Source organism: Rhinolophus sinicus, chromosome 2 (genome assembly GCF_057876585.1).
Source record: "Rhinolophus sinicus isolate RSI-liver-muscle chromosome 2, RSI-T2T, whole genome shotgun sequence".
NCBI classification, from domain to species: domain Eukaryota; kingdom Metazoa; phylum Chordata; class Mammalia; order Chiroptera; family Rhinolophidae; genus Rhinolophus; species Rhinolophus sinicus.
In genome coordinates, this window is record NC_142502.1 from 146,960,751 (window position 1) to 146,980,620 (window position 19,870).

The following is a 19,870-nucleotide window of genomic DNA, read 5'->3' on the forward strand; positions in this document are numbered from 1 at the left end:
AATTTTCTTTGTTATTCCTTGCTCATCAAGAAATTTTCAGAACTCTTTTTTCCATAGTTTTAATGAGATTTTTGTAAATTTGTTTTACTCTCAGGGGAGTAGAGAGATTGTATTTTGCCTCAGCTTTTCTTCTCTCACAAGGTGGCTCTGAACCAATATTTCCTGTGCTGTTAGTTCTGCTCTCCAACCTCTGCAGTTTCTGACCTCAGACTAACTGGGAGAGTTGGACTAGTTCAGAAGGCTCTGTGGGGCCTACCATCACTTCTTCTGGAACCATTAGAAAAGTATGAATTTTAAGAAAAGAGGAAAGGAGGAGAGTTTAAAAGTAGCAAGTATAAATAAGAATCTTTTGTTTGTATAACTGTAGTTTTTAAAGTATTTCCACATATCATTGCAGTCTCACATCGAACTTGTGAGGTAGGTAGAGTATCCTTTCCATTTTGCAGAGGAGGACATTAAATAATCTAGGCAATATCATGCAACTAGTTAATGACAAAACCTGGACCACAATCCTCTGCTGTTCAACTGCCTCCCACACACTCTAAAGAATGTTACCTTCAAAGCAGTTGACAGGATCAGTTCAAGCTCTAAGATGACTCAGAAACAAGCAAAACAATAGTTTTGTTCCAGGAAAGCAACAGTTTTTGATCCTTAGAATAGATCACAAGGTGTACAGGAACTTTTGTGTTTAAAAGCTTCAGAATCTACGTAGAAACTTAAACATAATGTAAGGTGTAACTAAGAAAGATGTTACAGTCTGACATGAAAACTATCAGGAGGAATTAATGAAAAACTTTTCTTATTTTAAAAGTATCTTGCATTCATGGTAAACACCCTTAATAATATAGAAGTGTCTAAATTTTTAAAAACAGTTTTGGGTGTATTTTTCTAGAAATGTTACATGTGTGTAAATATTCTATTTTATACATACACACATGAACAAACGAAAGTAGGACAATTAAGTTGTAAACACATGGTGGAAAGTTCACGAACTTAAATAGTTCAACTGTGTGTGTGTGTGTGTGTGTGTGTAAATTCTGTACCACACAGGATCTATATGTCTATATCCCATGAATGGCATCACAGATTTCATGTATACTTGCTACCACCTGCCTCACTCTCAAAGGTATCACCTTTTCACAGACAACCTCTCTTTTACCAGACCTTAGACTTTAGACCTTTGATTTCCTCATCCCCAGGGACCACTCCTTTTCCACCTCATCCAGATACTCCCAAAACATTCCTTCCAACACCACACTCTGTGACTACAACTGCTGTTGACTTCTACCTTAGTTGCTATTTCTCTTTTCTTGCTTACATCTTTCTAAAGATGTAAAGCTCTAGAGCCATTCACTCTTGTTTCTTCTCGTGCTTTCTTTGTTCTTGTGGGTTTATACTTGTTTGATTCCTTTATTACCATTTTGGTAATGTTTCAGGAGGACCCAAATTGTTAGAGCATTCTTTTTGTAATATTTTATCTTCTCCTGGGTAATTTCCTGGTATTTAGCTGTCTTTGCCAGTGGCTTCTATTTCATTTGTCCTCTAGGGCTCCTCAGGGCTCCATTCCTGATCCCCTTCTTTTGTTACTATAGGTGATGCCATCATTTCCCAATAGCGTCTACAGTTGAAAACTCTCAAATTAATATCTCAATTTCAGACCCCTCCTCCAAGCTTTACATTTAATGACTCAACTATATCTCAAATGCAACATGTCCAAAACAAATCTTTGATTTTTCTGTTTCCCATTAAACAGCACTGCCATCTTCCCAGTTGCTCAAGTCAGAAAACTGGGAGTTTTCATCCTTGGTTCCTGATTCTCTCTCCCCTCCTATATCCAAGCCCTTGGCAAGTCTGTTTGGAAATCTCTCCATAGTATATCTAAGATCAGACCTCTTTTTTCCATTTCTACCTCTCCCACTCTAGTCCAAACCACTGTCACTGCTCACCTACATCAATGGAATACAGCCTTTTATAAGTGTCTACGCTATGAGAAAGAGAAATTTGAGATATATCTCCATCATATTTTAATTTTTATGTTTATATTTTAATATTTAATATTTTATAAGTATTTGTACATTTTATGCATTTATTTTTTATATGTTTATTATGTATGTATGCTACTATGCTAACATATACATTACAAAATATATACAAAAATATTTAAAAGGATAAAATTAGACTATAACATTATCTTAAAAGTAATTTTTTAAATGTAATAATCATATAAAAACTTGTTTCATGAGAGGAAGGTGATTGAATACGGTTCTTTATTTTTGGAAATGTTGGTTTGACACTTTGTGATAAAGCAATTTGAAAGATGGTTCTAAGTTGAGTGTATCCAGTGCGCGGCTTGAATGATTGTCATGCTGAGAAAGACTCCCCTGGAGGCTCAATGTTCAGTATCCAATATTCACCTATGGTGAGGTCTGTTGTTAATTATAGTTGACATAAACCCTTATTTCAATAGTCTTTTTGATAATTTTGAATTTGGGGGGCTTACTCCAAGTAAGACTGATTAGGTCACCACTGTTTTTGCCTCTTTATGCAGCTGATGAGAAGCTTGTACCAAGCGCAGGAGACACACTCTGGTATTTTGTTCCCCTTGTGCTGGAGTTAAGAGTACTATCCTCAACAGGATAAGTCCCTGAAACTAATATAATATTGTATGTTAGCTGTATTTTAATAAAAACAAAATCTTTTAAAAAAAGAGTAATTATCCTCAGTTAGAGGTCTCTTTGCAGGATTTTCTTTTAAAGCCACTTGTCCATTTTGTGAAGACTGGCTTTAGAAAGCTGCTGATATAATCTGTGAAGCTACCTAACAGGGCACCCACAACCTGAGACACAAGGCAACAAGTTCCACGCGAACAGAAGGGAAAGGTGGTGCTGTCCCAGGGTACCACTCGGCTGTCTGAGGACTGGACCATGTGAGCAGCCAGTGACAATGCACATTAAATTTTGGTAAGCTTGATTTTTTTTTTAGACAAAAAAAGAAATTTTCTAGTTCTAGTTTCTTTCCGCACCAAATGGGACATCTTGAACCTCTCCCACCTGGTGAGTGCATCCCACTTCGGAAATGACTGGTCTGGCCCCGCCCCTGCCCCACTTTCCTCTCTTGCTCAGGCTGTCAGTATGGCTAAAGTGAAGAGTAAGTATAAGAATGTGGTTGCCGAGGCAAGGAGGGTAGAGAATGAGTGCATACATGTCATCAAACTTGCTGATAAACGGAGTTTACAGTGTGGCAGGGTACAGGCAGGGTAAACCAGAACTCCCTGGCCCACTCCTATGTCCAGTCCACCCGTGTCCAGGTGATACTTGGAGATTTGGGCAAGAAATGAAGGGATGCCTTTGCTGTCAGTCAAGGTCAGAGTGTTTTATAATGTGACCCAGGCAGGGGGGAGGGTGAATATAAGATACTAAGGTGAGAAAATACGTAAATAGGAATAAGACTTTGTGTAGATCAGATGTGGGGCTTCAGAAGAACATACATCTTTAGGTGTGGAGGTATTTGATTTTATGGTCCGGGAGAAAGCCAGTGTGGAACGGAAGTCTCACAGGCATCCTGGGGTCCAGAGCTTACCTCTCCTCAAGAGGTTCGGGGTTGGAAAAATAAGCAAGTCCCAAGTTTACCTTTCCTCCTTGCAGAGTCAACAGAAATGGGGTTAAGAGCTCAGGAGAAGACTGCTGATTTTCAGTAGAAGCCCAAGGACGCAAAATTGACAAGACACAAGAAAGAAGCGGGTAGGAGTTTCATTATTTTTGTTGGGAGGATTGGTTTGTCCTGGATAAAGGGGGTGTAGTGGGGACGGAGGGACAGAAAATAGGGAGAGGTTACAGCGGGGACTTTGGGAAATAAGACAGAAAAGAGTTGAAGGAGAACCAACTTTTACATCCTTGCCTTTGTGTATCCAAGAGAGCAGGGCCTAGGGTCGGATTTTCCACTCTTTGCTCCCCTTTGCTAAAAAAAGACTTTTAAATCTCTTCAAGGGCTCTGTGTGTCTATGTGTGAGTGTGTGTGTTTTCAGTAAGGAGGTAATCTATAGACACTTGCCAGAATTCCTCAATTAAGCCTACTTTAGTTATTTTTCTTTTTTTCAATAATATGGTAGAATTTTCAGGACAGCGTAAGACCTAGAGACCAAAGGATGGTTCAGTTGTTCTGCCTTCTTTACACTAAACATATTACATAATGTTCAGATATTACTATTTGGTTTCCACCCTCTGTAATAAGATCTTTTTGTCTTCACATGTCTGAGTAGATGTAGCTCCTTACCCTCATATATATACACCTTTCAGAGAGTGGACATGGCAAACACTTGCCTTCAGAGAGGAGAGCCTTCTGACCCTTTGTGTACGCTCTCCTGGAGCAGAACAATTGGACATCAGGACATGAGTCATAACTTGTCCCCTCACTGAGGCTGATTCAATGGGCAGGTTCCTTTCTGCTCTCCTGGTGCATCATGAAGCAGCGTGCTGGCATGGTTTTTAGACAGTTGTTTTCTACATAATTTTGTAATTGTATAGAATCTCTCTGAAAAAGGTCCTCCTAGATCCTGGTGTGACTTACTAGAGAACAATCATTTATAGCCATAATGTGCTAATCCCATTTGTATCCCTAAAGGGAGGAGAAGTGTTGATTGTATGGAAGGCATAGGGACTTTAGGCCCATGTGAGAGAACTGATCCAGGATGGCCCCTCTTGCCTCGCAGTCATCTGACAGGCACAACATCTTGCTTGTGGACTCCTGAGCATCAAGGAATGGCTGTACACTCACAGATGGTGACCGGATTGGATAAACAGGGAGCTGATATTCCTCAGAGTGGGTGAAGGGACAAGTTTGCAAATTTAGAAGAGGGAAGAACCTGCTGGGTAACATAAGAGCATGAGATGGCCGAGATTTCTCGTAAGGTTCTTAATGCTAAGTGGGACATGGAGGAAGAGAAAAGCAGCAGAGGTATAGCCTATAACTGCGATAACAATTGTCCAAGTATAATTGTATTACGGTATTGTGACCACGACATTTCAACTCATGTTACAGCAAACATTTCAATCACACAAAAAAGTATTCATTAAAATAGAAGATGGTCTTAACTGCCCAATTGGAACGGATATCATAACTGACTAGGAGGATCCAAGTCTTACAAAGATGAGTGAGAGATGGTAAGCGAGGAGAAAACAGAAAGGAAGAAGACAAGAATATGGAAGTAAAATACTCCCTTTGATCAAGGTATTCTGTAGTTCAGGGGTGAGCAGAAAGCAGTCAAGATCTAACACAACTGAGATAAGGGGCAAAAGAGTTCTAAGTGTAAACTGTCAAGAACCTAGAAACTCAGAGAAAATTGTTTGTTTAGACTTAAGCCCAACAGTTTCAATTCAGTTGTCCATATCTCAACACATTTCTACAGCAATAATTTTCTCCCTGGCAGGTGACACCCCAGCTGTCTTGAGCTACTGCATGTCCTGTGCAAACTTTGCACCCCTTATCTCAGTGTCTGGAGCTCCCGTTTCTCCCTCTGCCTGAGTCCAGAGGTCTGTGCATCTTCCTTCCTGTCACTCTCTCCAGGGGTCTTTCTGGAACCTTTGACCTTATTTTAATAGGTGGCAGCCCTGACTGTCAAGCATCATACACACCCACCAACTCAGAACCTGTCATTGTTCTGTTGTAATTGACTGGGATGTTGTATTTTTGAAGGCAGGACTTTTCTTTCCACTTTCTACGCCCGGATCTGGCCCTGAGCCCAGCACACAGGAAGGGCTCAATCTGTATTTTTTAGTGACTGAATAATGAACAGTTCTATAATAATCAAGCACAGTATGTTTCAGTAAACATCTCAATAGTATGTCTCTAAGAATAACTTTTTTCTAATGTTGTTACTTTAATCTTTATATGAACATAACACAAGAGTATTCCCTGCCAACTTTATAATTTAAACATCTTTCTTTAAAGATGGAATGTTTAACTTTTATTTTAACCAGAGAGCCAGTCTATAAATAATCCATACAAAATAATCAGAATGCCCCACAATACATACTAATCAGAATTTTATCTAGGTATTAAGCATACATAAGCAAACAAAAAGAGTCCCTACTCTCATGGAACTTACATTCTAGTGGGGGAGATGAGCAGTATAAAAATTATATGTCAGCTGATTAATAAAAAATAAAACAAGGTAACAGGGTGATTAGGGAGAGTTTGCTTAGTTACGGTCAGGGAAGGCCTTCCTGGTAAGGGGACACTTGAGCAAAGACATAGAGAAAATTAGGGCTGTAGGCATGTGGATAACGGGGAAGGGCATCTCAGATAGAGGAACAGCAAGTACAACGGTCCTGAGGTGGGAGTGAGCCTGGGATTTCGGAGAACTACAGGGAAACAAGTGAGGCCAGAGCAATGAGAGACGGGGAGAGTTGTAAGATGTGAAGTCGAACAAATAGCAAGGGCAAGATCCCATGGAGCCTTCTAGGTCATAGCAAAGGCTTTGTATTTTATTCTCAATGAAATGGGGATCTCTGGGAGGGCTGAGAACTGAAGAGGGACTTCTATTTTATATGGTCACTCTGGCTGTTACAGAGGAAGCCAGGGAGAAGGCGGTTGGACCACAGTTGTAGTGAAGGAGACAATGAGAAATACTCAGATTCTGGCTATATTTTAAAAGTAACATTAAAAGGATTTTAGTGTGAAGTGTGAAAGAAATTGATGAATCCAAGGATGCAGTTTCTAACTTGAGCAACAGCAGGATGGAGTTGCCACTTACTGAATTGGGGAAGATTCGGGAAGATAAGGGCTAAGAGTTAGCAAATGCTGTGAATGCCCTGTGCCATCTCCCCGGGCCTCTTTCTGAGTTTATTTGCAGCTTGGTGGCAGTTCCACCCTCATCCCTCTACTTCTGGGCCTCGGGGCTGCCTCCATTGCCAGTGAGGAATGAGGAGGGAGGTACTGGATAAATAACCCAGCTTCTCTCTTCCTGGTAGGACAATTCTGAGATGCTTTCTACAAGATTCCTCAGAGTACCGGTACCGCAGGATTGAGCTTCAATTGCCCACAGTTGTAACCTGCTTCTTAAAACACTCTTTATTAAATTTCCTCCCTTCTTTTTCTTATGTCCCCTATTTCTTCTCTTGTACTTCTTGGGGTAATCTCCTGCATTAGTTTTTACTGCATAACAAACTGCTCCAAAATTTAGTGGCTTAAAACAACTATTATTTTTGCTCATGATTCTGGGGGTCAGCAATTTGGCCTGGATTCAGCTGGGTGACTCTTCGGCTGGCCTGGCCTGGCCTGGGGTCATTTAGTGGCTACAATCATCTTGCAGCTTGACTGGGGCTGGATGCCCCAGTCAAGATAACCTCTGCTGATGATAGTAAATACCAGCTGTCAGCTGGTTGACTTAAGAGGCTTCAGATGGGGTGGCTCATATGCTCTCCATGCTCTCTCATCCTCCACTAGGCTAGACAGGGACTTTTCACACGGCAGTCTCAAGGCAGCCACGAAGTATCAGGAGATAAGTCCCACAGTGTCACCTCTGCTGCATTCTTTTGATCAAAGCAAGTCATAATGCCAGAACAGATTCAAAGGGTGAAGAGATAAATCCCACTTCTTGATGGGAGGAATGTCAAACTCACTTTTTTTTTTTTTTAATTGGGGAATGGTATATATTTCCAGGACTTTTTTCCAAGTCAAGTTGTTGTCCTTTCAGTCTTAGTTGTGGAGGGCGCAGCTCAGCTCCAGGTCCAGTTGCCGTTGCCGTTGCTAGTTGCAGGGGGCACAGCCCCTTGCGGGAGTCAAACCGGCAACTTGAACCGGCAGCCTTTGGAGTTAGGAACATGGAGCTCCAACCGCCTGAGCCACTGGGCCGGCCCTCAAACTCACTTTTGAATGGAGCAGGCATATAGGAAGGGAAGAAAGTTCAGGCCATCTTTGCAAACAATCTATCCATCTTCCTCACTCCCCAGGTTAACTACTGCTCTAGGTCCTCGACTCAGAGTTTGCTCTTGGGAAATCCAAACTAAGATCGGGGTGGGTGGGAATTGGACATGTAAAGTTTGAGATGATTATTGGAGAAATCCAAGGAGAGATTTGGAATTGGCAGTTGAATATTTATATTTAGAATTCAGAACAGAGGTCTGGGCTAGAGATAACTCAATTTGGGAGTTTTTGATGTATATATAAGTACCAATTCCCCGAAATTAAGACCTAGCCAGACCATCAGCTTTAATGCGTTTTTTGGAGCAAAAATTAATATAAGACCCGATCTTATTTTAATATAAGACCGGGTATAATATAATATAATGCCGGGTATAATATAATATAATACAATACTGGGTCTTTATAATGTAATATAATATAATACCAGGTCTTATATAATATAAGACCGGATCTTATATTAATTTTTGTTCCAAAAGACGCATTAGAGCTGATGGGCCGGCTAGGTCTTATTTTCGGGGAAACACAGTATTTAAACTGATGGACATATGGGAATGTGTGTAGAGAGAAGAGGTCAGAAGACTGAGTCGTGGGGCACTCCAGTGTTGAGAGGCAGAGGATAAGGGGCCAACAAAAGACACCGAGAAGCAGCAGCCAGTGAGGTCCTGGAGTGACAGTGGTGTCCTGGAAGCCAAGGAAATTGTTTTCAAGAAGAGTAATAAACAGTGATAGGGAAGAGCATTCCATATACTCTCTGATAAAGTGACTTCTGGTTTTTGTTTCCTATGTGTCAGCATTTTATATCCATCTTCATTATAGTCTCATTAATTCACTTCTAGAATTATTTTACAACTCAAAGGCAGAGGTAAGTAGAACATTTACCTTCGGGAAAAGGTCTGTAAACATGGAGTTCAGAAGGAAGCCAAGGAAAGGCAATAGCCCACACGTTCAGCACAGTAACAAGTTTAACTAGTCTGCAGCCCTGGGAAGCTTTTCACAATTTTAATACAGTTTAGTTCTGGATACGGGAGTTACCATGGGCCTTACAAAAGAACTAGAGGACCAAGCTATTTCAAAATTCATATTTAAAAGGAGGTCAACATTATATTGTTTGTTTACAATTAGCTCATGATCAGGTATTATCCACGCCCCCCCACCCCAAAATCTATTCTGCTGATCTATTTGCAGCTCGTTTGAATGGTTTGGTTCCCTCCTCTCTCCCAGGAGTAACAGTTTATCTTCCCTCCTCCAAGTTTTCCTGAACTAATTCTTGTCATGCATTCCACATGCTATAATGCTACTATAATTTCCTGAATAGTACACTCTACACCTAAAAGAAAAAGAGCCTACTTTAAATTCCAGGTTCAGAATATAATTAGAAAAAAATTTCCATTCTCTGTAAACAATTACTAAGAAGCATTAAATAAGTTTACTATTAATAACCGAAATCTCAAAATACTTCTTTTGAAAAGACAAGGCAAGGGGCGGCCAGATGGCTCAGGTGGTTAGAGTGCAAGCTCTGAACAACAGGGTTGCCAGTTCAATTCCCACATGGGCCAGTGAGCTGCGCCCTCCACAACTGGATTGAAGACAACGAGCTGCTGTTGAGCTTCCGGAGGGGCGGCCGGATGGCAGTTGGTTAGAGCGCAAGCTCTTAACAGCAAGGCTGCCGGTTCAATTCATATGGGATGGTGGGCTGTGCCCCCTGCAACTAAAGATTGAAAACGGCAACTAGACTTGGAGCTGAGTTGCAACCTCCACAACTAGATTGAACGACAACATCTTGGAGCTGATGGGCCCTGGAGAAACACACTATTCCCCAATAAAAATAAAATATTTTTTAAAAAATTTTAAAAAAGAAGAGACAAGGCAACTTCTCCTCTCCCTCCCTTCAATAGCTGCCAAATGGCAGCGGACACAGCAGACGCATTGCCACCCCACTCCTTCACCCCCACTCCTTCACCAAGCTCTCTGGAATCACCTCTCAAATAAACACTTGCACCCAAATCCTTGTCTCACGGTCTGCTTTGGGGGGAGTCCAAACCAAGACAGTGTTTTTCTCAATGTCTGGAATGTCCTAGCAGCGCTTCTCCATACATCGCTTGGCAACAAACAGTAGAGTCCAAAGGCAGGTGACCCTTTCAAGCCCTCTGGGATTGGCTAAGTATACATCTGAGTTTGCAAGTCTGCACATGTAAACTACAGACCAGGGGAGTTCTTGATTCTTTTTTACATTTTCAAGCCGTGAGGGAAGAGACACAACAGACATATTTTACAATTTCAAAACCACAGTACAATCTATGCAACACATGTAACTGAAAAGCTAAATATGTAAACAAAAAATACTTTCATAAATACCTCATAGTCTGGCATTTTTCTCTTTTTCTATTTTTTCCCCACTTCTTTATTTTCTGAAGTTGGAGTTTCAAGAGTTTCATTTCAAGAACTAACTTGCTTTGCTTAATTTTTGTCCTCTGGGCTTTTGTTATCTCATTAGCTGAGTGCTTTCAGGAGAATGGTTAATGCTTCAACTTCAATTAGCAAGCTCTCCTGGAAGAAAGAACACTACTGTCAGTCCTAAATTAAATCTACAACTTTACAAGTTTCACTTCCACAAAAGAATGTGAAAATCATCTTAGATAATTTAGGCAGCAATTTAATCTGACAAATGTGCAATTCAATTCTTTCAAATAAAAACATGTGGAAGGCAATATGCTTTCATGTGAAAAACACATACATGTGATTTAAACTTTTTCATACCAATTTCTTATAAATTGTTTTCCCTAGATTTACTTCTAAATAAAATCTGAGAATTAGTATTAAAATGTCAAGACCGTTAGTCTTTTATCTGATTTTAAGGCGTGGCTAATTTTCCTGTTCTCCAGGTGTTTAAAATGAACATTTCACAATGACAGTGATGGAATAATAGGGAACAGCTGCAGTCACTGTCACATCTGAAGCCTGTTTGTTGTAAAGGAATGCTAGATTCTTAAACTAGGACTGAAAAATAATGTGTTTTTAAATAGAACTTCAACATGTACCAATTTAGGTAGTGATGGCTCCTTCAAAAGAATGGTTCTCAATATATTTTGAGCGACCGTGGATCAACACATACTTAGAACCATCCTTCTGGATTGAAATTGATTTCTGTGCTTGGAGTGTATTCTTTTGACTATCTCAATCGTGCCAAATATTTCTTCTTTGAGAACAGGTTGACTTTTTAAAAAAACTGACAAAAGTAATTTGATAACAAGTCCAGTCAATAAGATAGGTGATCAAACTAATAGTATTGATTTAGCAATAAAAGCCTAGCAGTAAAATAAAGACTGGTATTCTTGCATTGCTAATCTGATAGTTTATGGGAAATGCCCCAAACTACTCAACTTAATTTTATTTCTTTTGACGTAATACCGCCTTCTGGATATAGCCCATTTTGCAAAACAAAATAGCACTTTTACAGTGATTGTATTGTACAGAGAAGGAAGAAAATATCACCCCCATTTCACACATTAGAACACTGGGATGCGGGAGAGTAATTTGTCTACCATTAGTGTTATTAGTTAGAATATTTTGGGCCACTAATAATGTAAATCCTAAGTATACTGACTAATGCCCATTCCTGACCAAATGACTGGGAAAGAGGAGGGGATTACTCATGGTGCTGGGGATGGAGTCAGCTGCTCCTGAAGTCCTGGGACTGCATGGGGCACGTGGGTGCCTGCGCGGGACTGATGTGCTACTGGGAAGAAGGAATGTGGGAGTGCATCCTGAGTCGGTACTGTGTCTCCCAGTCACCAACTAATAGCTGGAAGAACTGGCACTCAAACCTAGCTCTCCTGAAATCAAATATAGTGCTTTTGTTTTAAGGGAACGTGCTGTAATAAATAGTTCATTTTACGGCAAGTTTTTAGGGATTAACAAATTTTACCCAGAGAATATATCAGCAGTTTTATTCTGGTTGACACTTAAATTAGATGTATGCATCTTATGTATTTTGATACAGTTTAATACAGTTCACAAATAAAGAGCTGTGGGGAGAATGCAAATTATACAAGTTTCTGTTTGTTGTTTTGTTTCTTAATGTAAAGTTGTATTACACTCCCTGAGTCCTTCTAGTAGTATTCTAAGTGTCTTATTAACATTATTTAAGAGTCTGCAGAATGTATTCCAGTAATTTTTGAATTAGTGTTCTTTAATATTTCGCCACAGAGAAGAATTAATGTTTCCAGGGAGCTTTCTATCCTAAGTCCTCCTAAGAAATTCTAGAGTTCAATAAATATCAAGTTTATAATTAGCATCCTTAAGATACATGTAATGCCAGTGTGGCAGACACTGCAAGTGGTATGCCCAATAACTATTTTCCCTATTGTCTTTAGTTACAGAATCCAATTCTATTCTGGACACAGAGTGCCCAGTTAAAATATTGAATTCTCAGCCTCTCTGTTGGTTATAGGTACCATCTAACATGGTTCTGGCCAATTCTCAATTCTATAAACAGTGGCTTGTTTGGATTTCTTGGTATATGCCCTTTGTCTTTCCCCTCTTCTTCCTGCCTGACTCATGGACATGAGGCTTGACAATACAGGAGCTATCTTGCCACCATGAAGATAAAAGAAACATCCTAAGGAGGGAGGACCAGGTAGCTAGGAAGAACTTGGGTCCTTGATGACTTCCTTCAGCAGCTATAGCAGAGTGGACTGCCCACCTTTTAACTCTTCCTATGTGAAAAACAAATCCCTCTTCGATAAAGCCATTGTAGTTGAGTTTCTGTTTACATACATCCAGATGCAATGCCTGATGGACACACTCAGCATTTCCATTTTTTGCATTCTTTAAACCTCCAATAAGAAGCCCACATAACAGTGCAAGTAGTAGCAATTTAGTGGCTTCAGGAACCACCAATCTTTCCCCAATGTTAAGCTATCTGGCAAAAGTTGACTGAAAAGCAGCTGAAGAAGCTGGGCATACATATGATTCATTTAATTCCAGGAGACTCTTTTCCTCCAATGAAGATAATCTCTAATTCTGTCATGTATCTACACCTCAAAGAAGGCTGTATGAGCTGTAGGGATTGGTGCTGCAAAACTGACAGGCTATGAAGGTGGGTGAAGATGCAGTGCAGACTGAATGTGCTAATATTTTTATCAGAATTATTATTGTTTTTGTTAGTGTTCTGGTTGTAACACTGCATAGAATTTAAGCAGTTTGCATCAGGCCCATTTCCCCCCTAACTCCAGTTGATTTTAGAGCACAATTTTATAAAATTCAATTTTTCAAAAAGGGAATGCATATATCCACTAAGGCAAAAATGTTTCACTTTTTTTTTCAACTTTTTAAAAAATTTATTTTAAGTTTGTTTTTCCTGGACCCATCAGCTTCAAGTCAAGTAGCTTTTTCAATCTAGTTGTGGAGGGCGCAGCTCACACTGACCCATGTGGGGATCGAACCAGCAACCTCAGTGGTACAAGTGTCGTGATCTAACCAACTGAACTAACCGGCCGCCCCATAAGTGTTTCATTCTTAGAAACAGATACTAATCCTTGTCATTAATAGTCTGGGTAGATTAAAAAAATTTTGCTCAGAACTTTTAAAAAGTGTGCTGTGTAATGGAAATAATGCTATGACATGAATGGCCTAGCCACAGAGAAAAGTCTTGTGCATAGTAGTAGTGTATTCTATATAAAGGAGGTCATTTTTGCACCTTTGCAAGAAATCACATGTTCTATTTACAATGATTTCTGGAAACAAATTACCCCACAGAGACAGTTTTTGTCTCCCTAAATAGTCTCTAAACAAAGCAACCAAGTGTGGGCTGAGCAGAATCTCTCATTCATCTTCAATGAGTCATGATGAACGATACTACACATTTAAAGACAACTCAACTAGTAACAGCCTTTGTAAGTCCAATCTCCACTCCCACTAGAAGAGACAACCTAAACTCACCATCCGTCCATCCGTCCATCCATCCATCCATCCATCCATCCATCCATCCATCCATCCATCCAACCAAATAACACGCTAAAAAATTTGAGCCCAGAAGAAGAAAAGGGTGAGGGGAAAGGCAGATATGTGAAACCTCCCTTTTTCTTTTAACTAGATAAAGTGCAGAAAATTTCTGATCACTTATAAATTCTTTGTAGAGAACTAGATGTAAGTTTCTCCCCTCCTATTTCAGCCAAGTCCTAATCAAAAGGGTCCCTTATGATCTGGTTCCTGCCCGGCCCACCTCTCTGATCTAATTTCCCATAGATCCACTGTTTCACATTCCACTCCAAAGCTACACTGGCCTTTTCGCTATTCCTTCTGGGCCTCCAATACACCCAGCCCTTTTCCAGTACAGGGCCTCTGCACATGCTGTTCCATCTGCCTAAAACACTCTTTCCCCAAATAGTCACCAGACTTGCTCTCTTATCTCATTCAGGCCTCAGTTCCAATGTCACCTCCTTAGAGAAGCCTTTCCTAACTCCCATATCTAAAATGGCACTACCTCGCACTTCCAGTCTCTCTCTACCCCCTTACTCTGCTTTTCCCACATAGCATTTATCATTACTAGGCATTATGTAATACATTTACTTATTGTCTCTCTTCCATAAGAATGTAAGCTCCACAGATGTCACTATGTTCACTGCCCTATTCTGGGGTCTGGAAGAGTAGCTAGCACATATCATTCAAAAATATTTACTGAGTATCTGCTGTGTGCCAGGCACTGTCTTAGATGCCAAGTATATAGTTGTGAACAAAATAGAAAAATCTCTGCCCAATGGAGCTGATATTCTACTGACATGTTTGATAAATATTAATATTTGTTGAATGAATCTCGGATTATAATAAAAATCCACTAAAATAAACATTGTGCCCCAATAAACTCATTATAATGGATATTAACAAAACCCTAGTTATATTAGTTTCCTGTGACTGTACAACAAATTACCACAAACTGGATGGCTTAAAACAGTAAAAATTGATTCTTTCACAGTTCTGGAGGCCAGAACCACAAAATCAGTATCACTGGGCCCAAATCCAGTGGACCAGCAGGGCCTTCTCCCTTCGGAGGCTCTAGGGGAGAATCCATTCCTTGTCTCTTCCAGCTACTGGCGGCTGCTAGCATTCCTTGTTTGTGGTGACATGACTTCAGTCCCTGACTCTGTCTTCACATCACCTTCTACTTCTACGTCTGTATCAAATCTCTGTCTGCCACGCTCTTATAAAGATGTATGTGATGGCACTGTAGGGCCCAGTGGATAATCCAGGATAATCCCTACATTTTAAAAGAAATCTGGAAAAAAAAATCACATCTGCAAAGACGCTTTTTCCAAATAAGGAAACATTTACAGGTTCCAGGGATTGGACCATATCTTTGGGGACCATCATTCAGCTACTAATGGTCTTGTAGCTGGAGGGAAATTCTGCCAGGATGATATCAGCAGTTATCTTTTTTTTGTTTCTTCTGATTTTATCCTTTCCCTTCCTTGGAAACATGCTTATTTCTGGAAAACTAAGAAAGATTGATGACTCTTTATTATCATATATAACAACAGAATTAAAATTTGCAAAGAACCAGTGTAATAATATTTGTGACTCATTCATAAAAGTATTTCATAGTCTTCCATCAAGAAACTCCCACAAAATTAAGTTAATGATCAGTGGAGGTGGCAAAGCAATATGTAAGAACAGATCGTTTTGTATCTTGTACCATGAGCTCCCATCATGACTTGCAGACAGAATATAAAATCCTTACCATTCATCACTTAGAATCATTATCTCCAAATCACCACACTAGGCTGTGATCTCCAGGTCCTTGCCAAATGCCAATGAGCAGAGTAGTGTGGAGCTTCACAGGTAGAGCTGGAGCTCTACAGCCTTTGGTATGTTTCAGAGCCCCTACAATAAAAGGAGGAACAGACATTGTTAACAGTAAGGTCATTTTAACACTATTACACCTTTCTGAAATTTGGCTTAGGGGCCCAGAATTTAAACTTGCCCTGCTTTTTGCCCTCTTAAAAAGAAAAAAGTATTCTATGATTTTATTCAAATTAGTTATTTTCATAGCTTCTGTAGTACAAAAGAATATTCTTATTTATTTAGTGGGATTTATTTAAATATGGTAAAATTTAATCAAGTGTGTAAAATCACACTTATTTTTATAATAGTATGCTATTCTTGTAAAAAAATTTCATTTTTCAGTAATATATTCTATTGAGAAAGTCAGGTCTAAGAAAAGAATGATGTGAATGATTCTCATCAATCTTACTTCATTTATAATAGATTCAGAGGAACATTTTAATTTTATTTCTTGCATTAGTATTTTTAAAAATAAGACAGTGAGAGTAAATAGTGAATTTCTCTTTTATCAGAAAACCTAGTTTTAAAGAAAGAGAGACTTTGATTCTGATTTAGTCCATAAAATAGACAGCAAATTTTTTCTTGCAAATTAAAAATGCTTCGAATATGCTATTTAATTTATTAATGCCACATATTGAACACCTATTATATGCCAGGTACAGTACTAGGCACTGCGGGGATACAAAAGTAAACAAGACCCGGTTCCTGCCTTCAGGAAGCCTGCCATGTAAAGGGTATGGTGACAAGGACATGGCTTCTCACAGATAGTGTGATGGCGCTCTGCTGGGGATGGCAGAGGGCATGAAGTTGGAGCAGAGCCCCACCAGCCTTTGGGACACAGGCACCCCTTGTGAAAGGAAGCTGAGGCCTGAAGAACCGGTAAAAGTCAAGTCAGTTGCTTAGAGACTGAAGAGTGTGTGTGTGTGTGTGTGTGTGTGTGTGTGTGTGTGTGTAGTCCCAGAAGTGAGAGAAAGGATTATGCTTTAGACATGAAGGTGGTTTAACATGGCAAGAACTGAGAGTGACAAGGGAAGATTTAAAAGAACAGGCATGGCCAGCCCCCGAGTGGCTCCTAAGCTTCTTAAAGACTCTGGGGCTTCAAAAACCATTAAGGGATTTTAAAGAAGGGCAATGGTATGCTCAGATCTGCATTTTATAATGACCGTTCTAGTTGCAGTGAGCGAATGGACCGGAGGTTGGCAAGGCAGGAGACAGAGACCTGTCAGGATGGGGTGAGAGAGGTCCAGGGGACAGTTCCATGAACTGGATCTCAGTGAGGATGCTGACAGATTTGCAAAATTATTTCCCCTGGTAACATTAAAACAAGCATTGAAGTTAAATACTTTCCTAGAATTGTGAAAAAGTTTAGTGGTCTATGGTGAAGGAGTTTTCAAATCTCTTATAAACCTAATGTTATATCTACAAGAAAAGGCTTGAAAATAGCGTTCTGTAATTTGTATCCCTCATGTCATATGACATTAGCCTAAGTAAACCTAACCTGTCCACATACTGTAGAAACAGATCCAAGCTGCTCTGCTCCCAATAGCTGTAGGTACTGAAGCAGCCAATATTATCACCACTGGCACTTCTTATGGCTCTCAGAACCAGGAGGTGAACTCACCTGCTCTTGTCCGAGCTCACCGTGTTGCCTATTCCCACACCTCCCATCCTCTGGGTAAAGGGACAGATGCACCTCTGGGTAAAGGGACAAGACACACCTCACAGCACCTACTTCTCCCCAAGTCCACACCACACATATTCCTTTGCCTTCCCCTGGGGCAATAAGGAACACCTCCTTTGAGGAGGTGGTATGATTTCCACAGCTGAGGAGAAGAGGTAACATGTCTTACTACTTGAAAAGAAACTGTTCAACTGCACTTCTTCTCTTCTCCAGCAGATGGCAATGAGTAAAGGATGAAACTCCAAACCTATTCCCAGAAGGGCACTGATTTTTAAAATTCTTAATAAAAAGCCAATTTTTAAAATATTTAAATTTTGTTTAAATTGACATAAAATGGAAGGCCTACAAAAGATCCTAAGAATTGCAAGCAATTATGTCAGAAGCAGGCATCTTAAAAGTTTAATTAACACAGAACCCTAAATGTTATGGCTTTTTAATATGAAAAAGATGATGCTACTGACTGGTGCCAGTGGTGAAACAGACAGGACAGTCTGCAGACGACCCCAGATTATTACTCTGGGGTTGCCTGGACAATGAACCAGCTATGACCAACACCCTCCCTATTTCTTCCAAATTAGGCTTCCCATGGCACTGGTGGCTTTCTCCCAGTAGGAGGGGCTGCAACTTCGCATGGACAACCAAAGAGTCCAGATACAGGCAGCTGGATCTCTCAGATAACTCCTAACAGTTGACATCTAAACCCAGATATCCTGATACCAAGCAGTCTACATGGACACGACTGACAAGGATATTCACTTCAGTCTTGAAGAAGAGAGAGCAAAAGGGGAAAGGATGTCCCTTCACCGGAATGTTCATTTATGACATGTCCCACAGAGCACGCTGGCCCTAGTGTATCCCGTGCCTTCTCTTGCAGACTCCTGGCTTATAAGGCCTGTTCTTTCATCCGTGACATTGTGAGTTTGCCCGAGCTCTCCTGCACGACAACATATGCTTTAAGCTGCTTTCCATATGAGCACTCCTTGTGCTTTGCCTGATCTCACCATTGTAATCTCTCTAGGGGATCAACAATATATAGAGGGAGACAGCAATCTTTCTAATTAGAAAAAGGCAAGTAAAACCATGGTGTTTTCTAGTGGAATGTCTTTAAAGTGCTTAAAAATCACTGTTAGGACTGGGTATGAGATTTAAGAAATCTATAATTTTCATTTCTCTGTTCTTATCTCTGGCACTATCGGTTAAATTGACTTGTAAAATTTACACTCACATTTTCTGCCCCACATTGTCTACAGAAATATTCAGATTGCTGAGCACCCCTTTTCCTGTAGATTTGATGGAGATACTGAGGCTGTGATCAACTGGGGGAGAGGAAGTCCTCCACTGTGACATTTGCTTTTAGTCTTTCATGCTTCAAAATCAAAGTTTAAAAATCTTTACCAATCATACAACAGTAAGAAAGTGTCATGATTTCACAGCTCCTTGTGATATGTTTGTTATAAGCAAAATCTTGTCTTTGGCCTACCTAGTAACTGAAAAATGGAGAGAGAATAGCTCTCTAAGTTTAAATTACAAAAATTCCTAGTGCACCAACATGCAGAAATGATTATTCTCTCAAATGTGATAAAGATACTGTGGCTGTGAGAGCTTGACAGCGCAACTCATTCTTTTGTCACACCTTGTGACTAAATTCCTTAAGTCTAAGTTGCTGCTCATTATCTTAATGTGTAAAATTACACAAAATCTTTGCAAATTTTTTTTTCACCTTCTAAAACCCATCATACTGTAAGTTGAATTGATTGCTTTTTAGAACAATAAATTAGATTATCAGATAGAGCAATTATGAAAAACCCCAACATAGTTCAAAGTTGAATAAAAATAGTCTACTTTAAATAAAAAAAGATCATGCCATCTAATAAACTAAAACAATTAACCCTATTACTTTTAGTAATAATTTTAAGAACAGTTATCTATTTGCATACATCAAAGGCAATGGTTTGCTTTAATTTACTGACTTATTATTTGACCTACAAATGGAATCATACTTTTTTATAACTTGCTTTTTCACTTAACAATATACTTAGACATCTTTCCATCTCATTCTTTTAAAAGACTGTATAGTATCCCAATACATGAATATCATTATGCTAACCAATTCCATATTTGTAAGTATTTGCATTGTTTTCAATCGTCTACTCTTATGAACAATGATGCAATAAATATCCTATACATATATCTTGGTGTCCTTGAATAATTATTTATATAAGATTAATTGCTAGAGGTAAAATTGCTGAGTCAAACAGCACAAATATTTATATTTTAACAGATATTGGCAAATAATCCCCTCAAAAGGCTGTATACTCTTGCATAAACACTGTTATCAGGGAAAGGCAATGATTTTTCAGCCTTTTGTTACATGGGAACTCTTTCTTTGAAAGAAACCCTTTGCAGAATCCAGAATGTAAAGCAGAA

At 39.6% G+C, this 19,870-nt stretch overlaps 2 long non-coding RNA genes across 2 annotated transcripts in view; one reads left to right on the forward strand and one right to left on the reverse strand.

Moving 5' to 3' along the window:
- On the forward strand, nt 1-19,598 carry LOC141571552 (uncharacterized). The gene is made up of 3 exons (XR_012496375.2): nt 1-2,960; nt 3,645-3,740; nt 18,022-19,598. It is a non-coding gene; the product is annotated as an uncharacterized LOC141571552 (long non-coding RNA).
- The window catches only part of LOC109438030 (uncharacterized), a 25,902-nt gene continuing 11,580 nt past the window's right edge, over nt 5,549-19,870 (reverse strand). The window contains exons 3-4 of the long non-coding RNA XR_002136331.3: nt 15,659-15,801; nt 5,549-10,470 (exon numbers count right to left, since the gene is read on the reverse strand). This is a non-coding gene — a long non-coding RNA (uncharacterized LOC109438030). The remainder of the gene's footprint in view (nt 10,471-15,658; nt 15,802-19,870) is intronic.